The sequence below is a fragment of the Ranitomeya variabilis genome, chromosome 1, assembly GCF_051348905.1.
Source record: "Ranitomeya variabilis isolate aRanVar5 chromosome 1, aRanVar5.hap1, whole genome shotgun sequence".
Taxonomy (NCBI): Eukaryota; Metazoa; Chordata; class Amphibia; order Anura; family Dendrobatidae; genus Ranitomeya; species Ranitomeya variabilis.
Window position 1 is genome coordinate 843,269,558 of NC_135232.1, and position 7,887 is coordinate 843,277,444.

Here is a 7,887-nt window from a genome sequence, read left to right on the forward strand (position 1 = left end):
TTTTAATGCCCTTTTGCATATAACTAACATTTATAGGAGAGGTGTTTTTTATGGCTAAATCTTTTTAACTTAGGAAAATACATTTTGTAACAACGATTCTGTTTTAAGACAAAATACATTCTCATAGATTATTTTCTGCATTAAAGTATGACATTACTTAGCCTATTCTTAAGTATAACTTTTTGGCTTACTATAGAACCTGGTGATTAAAACAAATGTAGCCTCAAAAAGTTTTATATTATTTGGTTACATTAAGACAAGTGAAACTTGAGAGGAGATTATGGATAAAATGTTTAGGAAGCTATTCCATTCCATTGTTTAAAAAAGATGTTGTGCTTGACAAAAAGATTTTGTACTTTCCATGAGAGAACAGCGACTTCTTGTTTAGTATCAGTTTTCAAATTCCTGAAAAAGGAAAGGCAATGTCAGATTCTTGCCTTATTCTCATACATGTGATTTCCAGGAAGAAAGTCTTTCAGTTTCATTTCTTACTATACAATAACATAGTAACATAGTTAGTAAGGCCGAAAAAAGACATTTGTCCATCCAGTTCAGCCTATATTCCTATATTCCATCATAATAAATCCCCAGATCTACATCCTTCTACAGAACCTAATAATTGTATGATACAATATTGTTCTGCTCCAGGAAGACAGCCAGGCCTCTCTTGAACCCCTCGACTGAGTTCGCCATCACTACCTCCTCAGGCAAGCAATTCCAGATTCTCACTGCCCTAACAGTAAAGAATCCTCTTCTATGTTGGTGGAAAAACCTTCTCTCCTCCAGACGCAAAGAATGCCCCCTTGTGCCCGTCACCTTCCTTGGTATAAACAGATCCTCAGCGAGATATTTGTATTGTCCCCTTATATACTTATACATGGTTATTAGATCGCCCCTCAGTCGTCTTTTTTCTAGACTAAATAATCCTAATTTCGCTAATCTATCTGGGTATTGTAGTTCTCCCATCCCCTTTAGTAACTTTGTTGCCCTCCTTTGTACTCTCTCTAGTTCCATTATATCCTTCCTGAGCACCGGTGCCCAAAACTGGACACAGTACTCCATGTGCGGTCTAACTAGGGATTTGTACAGAGGCAGTATAATGCTCTCATCATGTGTATCCAGACCTCTTTTAATGCACCCCATGATCCTGTTTGCTTTGGCAGCTGCTGCCTGGCACTGGCTGCTCCAGGTAAGTTTATCATTAACTAGGATCCCCAAGTCCTTCTCCCTGTCAGATTTACCCAGTGGTTTCCCGTTCAGTGTGTAATGGTGATATTGATTCCTTCTTCCCAAGTGTATAACCTTACATTTATCATTGTTAAACCTCATCTGCCACCTTTCAGCCCAAGTTTCCAACTTATCCAGATCCATCTGTAGCAGAATACTATCTTCTCTTGTATTAACTGCTTTACATAGTTTTGTATCATCTGCAAATATCAATATTTTACTGTGTAAACCTTCTACCAGATCATTAATGAATATGTTGAAGAGAACAGGTCCCAATACCGACCCCTGCGGTACCCCACTGGTCACAGCGACCCAGTTAGAGACTATACCATTTATAACCACCCTCTGCTTTCTATCACTAAGCCAGTTACTAACCCATTTACACACATTTTCCCCCAGAAAATAATTGTGGAGATGCCGGGGATTGAACCCTGGGCCTCATACATGCAAAGCATGCGCTCTACCACTGAGCTACATCCCCTACATGCACTATCCGCACTATCCGCACTATCTGGTAGGTTTATTTTAAATGATAATGTATGTCAGGGAATGACATTAGCTTTTTGGTTCATGCTTTTACATGTGATTTGCAAAAAAGCAAGTGTTTCAGTTGTTATTAAACGATATTCTCCAATATAGACAAAAAGGAGAATGGCACATCCATATAGAGTTAAATTACAAAATCTATTTTATCTATCAGAAATCCAAAGTATGGACAAAAATTGGTTCACAAGATAGCAAAGACTGACATGTTTCTGATTAAGGTGTTGCTCTTAGTCATAGGCTGAATAAGGGTATGTTTCCACGTTCAGGAAACGCTGCGTGTTTGACGCTGCGTAGAGCCGCAGCATCAAACACGCAGCGTCCAGATGTTACAGCATAGTGGAGGGGATTTTATTAAATCCCGTCTCCACTATGCGTGGTAACACACACCCGGCGGCCCTGCGATTCCGGACATGCTGCGTGTCTTTTTAGATCGCAGCATGTCCGTGTACCTTGCGGTGATGCTGCGCCGCCGCAAGGTAAATTACAGGGCCCTATGTGTGGGGCGCGATGATGCCGGATGTGTGCAATGAACACATCCGGCATCATCGCGTCACAGAAGTGGGCGGGGCTTAGGGCAGAGCGGATTTGCCGCTCAGTCCAAACCGCCGGCCATCCTGAAGGTGGACATGTACCCTTAGGCCGGCGTCACACTGGCGAGTTTTACGGACGTAAGAGCGCAGAAACTACGTCCGTAAAACTCGCATTACATACGGCACAATTATTCTCAATGGGGCTGCTCCTATTAGCCGTATATTACGGTTCAGTATTATACGGCTTTCTACGGCCGTACAAAATCGCAGCATGCTGCGTTTGTCAGCGTATTGCGCAAATAATACGCCAATGAAAGTCTATGGGGGCGAGAAAAATATGGATTCCACACGGACCTGCAGTGTGACTTGCGAGAAATACGCAGCGGTGTTAGTGACAAGTCGGTAATTCAATTGCCGGCTTTTTCCTTCTCCTTCACAAACCCGACATGATATGAGACATGGTTTACATACAGTAAACCATCTCATATCCCCATTTTTTTTGCATATTCCACACTACTAATGTTAGTAGTGTGTGTATGCAAAATTTGGGCGCTGTAGCTGCTAAAATAAAGGGTTAAATGGCGGAAAAAATTGGCGTGGGCTCCCGCGCAATTTTCTCCGCCAGAATGGTAAAGCCAGTGACTGAGGGCAGATATTAATAGCCAGGAGAGGGTCCATGGTTATTGGCCCCCCCGTGGCTAAAAACATCTGCCCCCAGCCACCCCAGAAAAGGCACATCTGGAAGATGCGCCTATTCTGGCACTTGGCCACTCTCTTCCCACTCCCTGTAGCGGTGGGATATGGGGTAATGAAGGGTTAATGCCACCTTGCTATTGGAAGGTGACATTAAGCCAGATTAATAATGGAGAGGCGTCAATTATGTCACCTATCCATTATTAATCCAATTGTAGGAAAGGGTTAAAAAACACACACACACATGATTAAAAAGGATTTTAATGAAATAAACACAGCGGTTGTTGTAATAATTTATTGTTCTCTCAATCCATCAGGAACACCCTCGCTTGGAAAAATAATAAACGCACAAGATACATACCTTCTGGTGAACCGTCTCGTCCCACGAGGTAATCCATCTGAAGGGGTTAACTAATATTACAGGCAGGAGCCCTGCAAATGCAGCTGTGCTCCGTGCCTGTAATCCCCGGCGAATGAATGAAATGTAGGTCATTGACCTACATTTCCTTCAGTCGCGGTGATGCGCCCCCTGGTGGATGTCCTCATATGACCTGGAGCGTGGGAAAAAGTTCCCAGGCTGCAGTTCATGAGAACATCCAGCAGGGGCGCATCACCGCGACTCAATGTAAGTACAGATCCTGCTTTCCTTTCAGCACCCGGGGGATTACAGGCACGAGCGAGTGGTTTATCACAGCTCTGCCTGTAATATTAGTTAACCCCTTCAGATGGATTACTTCGTGGGACGTGATCTGACATCAGAAGGTATGTATATTGTGCGTTAATTATTTTGCCAAGTGAGGGCCTGCAAATGGATTGCGAGAACAATAAATTATTACAACAACCGCTGTGTTTATTTCATTAAAATCCTTTTTAATCATGTGTGTGTGTGTGTGTGTGTGTGTGTGTGTGTGTGTGTGTTTTAACCCTTTCCTACAATTGGATTAATAATGGATAGGTGACATAATTGACGCCTCTCCATTATTAATCTGGCTTAATGTCACCTTCCAATAGCAAGGTGGCATTAACCCTTCATTACCCCATATCCCACCGCTACAGGGAGTGGGAAGAGAGTGGCCAAGTGCCAGAATAGGCGCATCTTCCAGATGTGCCTTTTCTGGGGTGGCTGGGGGCAGATGTTTGTAGCCACGGGGGGGCCAATAACCATGGACCCTCTCCTGGCTATTAATATCTGCCCTCAGTCACTGGCTTTACCATTCTGGCGGAGAAAATTGCGCGGGAGCCCACGCCAATTTTTTCCGCCATTTAACCCTTTATTTTAGCAGCTACAGCGCCCAAATTTTGCATACACACACTACTAACATTAGTAGTGTGGAATATGCAAAAAAAAAGGGATATGAGATGGTTTACTGTATGAAAACCATGTCTCATATCCTGTCGGGTTTGTGAAGGAGAAATGAAAAGCCGGCAATTGAATTACCGGCTGTTCACAGATATCGCGCTGAATGAAATATAAATACAGAATATATATATATATGTGTCTCAATGACATATATATATATACATACTGTATATATGTTTTAATGAACATTTGAGCACATAAATCCATTAGATGTCGGTTTTGCAAGCCTGCGCGAAAATCTCGCAGTACGGATGCCATACGGATTACATACGGAGGATGCCATGCGCAAAATACTCTGACACACCCTGACTAGGGATCACTATTTTGGGAACATTTCACCGTATTTCGGCCGTATTACGGCCGTAAAATACGGACCGTATTGTCTTACGCCGAGTGTGACGCCGGCCTTAGAGAATTAGAGGAATGCATTTAACCTCTTCCTGACCACCAACAGTAAATAAAGGTCGGCGCTTGCTGGGCTTTGTGCAGCACCGACGTTTAGAAGCGGTGGGTGGTCTCGCAGCAAGCGGCAGAATTCCTGTGCAGAGTGGTAGCTCTGACAGGTGACATCATTGGGACCTGATTAGATCAGGTCTCAATGATGTTAACCCTTGGCTATCTTCTAGAAGCCGCGATCGCAGCATTTAGAAGATAGCAGAGGGAGGCTCCTGCTTTACTCACCTCTCCGACCCCCCCCGTGATGTGATCAGATCTCATCACAGGGGATCCAACGTTGTCCCGGCAGCCGGAGGTCACATGATGATTTCCAGGTCTGCCAGTTACGGTGGCTTGTTAGGCTCAGCCTGCAGCTGAGTCTAACAAGTGATCTGCCTGTGTAACACTGACAGGTCTCATACAATGCCATACATGTGTATAGCATTGTATGAGACCATTGATCAGACAGACTAAGTAAAAAAGTAAAAAAAGAAAAAGTAAAAAAAGTTTCAAAACTATTAAAAAAACACTAAATAAATTAAAAAAGAAGAAAAATTACTAGATTAATAAATATATATATATATATGTAAAAACAAAAAAGTACACATTTTTGTTATCGCCACATCCAGAACGAGCCAACCTAGAAAATGGTCACACTTGTTAACTCCTTCAGTGCACACCGTAAAAAAAACAAAAAAATGGAGCCAAAACCTTTGCTTTTTCATCATGTTGACAAACAGAAAGTAGAATAAAACGAGATCAAAAAGTCAAATCAAAATGAAAATGGTAGCGATGAAAACGTCATGTTGTCCCGCAAAAAACAAGCTGCCATACAGCTCCAACAGCGGAAAAATAAAAAAGTTATAGCTTTCAGAATAAAACAATGCAAAAACAATTATTTTTTCTATAAAATAATTTTTATTGTGAAAAAGCGGCAAAACATAAAATCTACTATATAATTGTCTAAGGGTCACTTCCGTCTGTCTGTCTGTCCTTCTGTCTTTCTGTCTGTCACGGATATTCATTGGTCGCGGCCTCTGTCTGTTATGGAATCCAAGTCGCTGATTCGTCATGGCAAAATGCTCACGACCATTGCCACAACCAATCAGCGACGCGCACAGTCTGGAAGAAAAAGGCTGCTCCTTACTCCCCGCACTCACTGCCCGGCGCCCGCATACACCCCTCCGGTCACCGCTCACACAGGGTTAATGCCGGCGGTAACGGACCGCGTTATGCCGCAGGTAACGCACTCCGTAACCGCTGCTATTAACCCTGTGTGTCCCCAACTTTTTACTATTGACGCTGCCTATGCGGCATCAATAGTAAAACTAGATGGGTATTTCCTGAAGGAACTACAGATAGTGCTTTGGAATGGTGCCCGGGCTGCCCCTGCAAGACTTTCACACTTGGGTGCCCCTCAGGTGCTGGTTTGGTAGTTGTAGCCCCTCAGGGTTGAGGCCACTCTGGGTCCGATTTGGTGGGCGGGGTCACTCTGGGTCCGATTTGGTGGGCGGAGCACCTCAGGGACCGATTTGGTGGACGGGGTCACTCTGGGTTCGATTTGGTGGGCCGGGTCACTCTGGGTTCGATTTGGTGGGCCGGGTCACTCTGGGTCCGATTTGGTGGGCGGGGTCACTCTGGGTCCGATTTGGTGGGCGGGGCACCTCTGGGTCCGATTTGGTGGGCGGGGCACCTCTGGGTCCGATTTGGTGGCGGGGCACCTCTGGGTCCGATTTGGTGGGTGGGGTCACTCTGGGTCCGATTTGGTGGGCGGGGTCACTCAGGGTCCAATTTGGTGGGCGGGGCACCTCTGGGTCCGATTTGGTGGGCGGGGTCACTCTGGGCCCGATTTGGTGGGCGGGGTCACTCTGGGTCCGATTTGGTGGGCGGGGTCACTCTGGGTCCGATTTGGTGGGCGGAGCCACTCTGGGTCCGATTTGGTGGGCGGGGCACCTCAGGGACCGATTAGGTGGGCGGGGTCACTCTGGGTCCGATTTGGTGGGCGGAGCCACTCTGGGTCCGATTTGGTGGGCGCGGCACCTCAGGGTCCGATCTGGTGGGCGGGGTCACTCTGGGTCGGATTTGGTGGGCGGGGCCACTCTGGGTCCGATTTGGTGGGCGGGGTCACTCAGGGTCCGATTTGGTGGGCGGGGTCACTCAGGGTCCGATTTGGTGGGCGGGGTCACTCTGGGTCCGATTTGGTGGGCGGGGCACCTCAGGGACCGATTTGGTGGGTGGGGTCACTCAGGGTCCGATTTGGTGGGCGGGGTCACTCTGGGTTCGATTTGGTGGGCCGGGTCACTGGGTCCGATATGGTGGGCGGGGTCACTCTGGGTCCGATTTGGTGGGCAGGGTCACTCTGGGACTGATTTGGTGGGCGGGGTCACTCTGGGTCTGATTTGGTAGGCGGGGTCACTCTGGGTCCGATTTGGTGGGCGGGGCACCTCAGGGTCCGATTTGGTGGGCGGGGCACCTCTGGGTCCGATTTGGTGGGCGGGGTCACTCTAGGTCCGATTTGGTGGGCATGGTCACTCGGGGTCCGAATTGGTGAGCGGGGCAATAATTATAATATGACTACAGATAGTGCTTTGGAATTGTGCTGTGCTATCACTTTAAGAGCTGATATTATCTGACAAAACCTGTGTGCTGGGCTCATGTAGGCGTTAGCATAGTAACTGGGTCTGACTGCGCATATCAATGAGCTAATCAGCCAGGTGGCAGTTGGCAGTTATTTTGAAATTGCCTCAGAAATCAGGCCATTATACCCTATGAGGAAGTTTCCCTAATGAAATGCATTGAGCAATGCTTTCCAATGGGGGGGAAACAATTTTCAAACGCAAATTGCGCCAAAACTACAAATCCGATCGACACGAAAAGTACTTAGCACACCTCTCGTGGACGCGTGGCTTCGAAATGACACCTCACTGGAGTCTGTGCGTATAGCGGTTCGGGCCGCATTAATTGCGGAAAAAAGCCTAATAATAATAACTAGATGGGCATTTCCTGAAGGAAATACATGGTGCTTGAACAGCGCTGCCAGCTTTACAGCAGCACTTTTCACACACGGGACCAGGGGGGCCACTTACTTTTCCACAC

At 46.4% G+C, this 7,887-nt stretch overlaps 1 non-coding gene across 1 annotated transcript; it reads right to left on the minus strand.

Annotated features, from left to right (window-relative positions):
* Positions 1-1,636: 1,636 nt before the first annotated feature.
* TRNAA-UGC (transfer RNA alanine (anticodon UGC)) lies at positions 1,637-1,708 on the minus strand. The gene has a single exon. It is a non-coding gene; the product is annotated as a tRNA-Ala (tRNA).
* Positions 1,709-7,887: the final 6,179 nt, after the last annotated feature.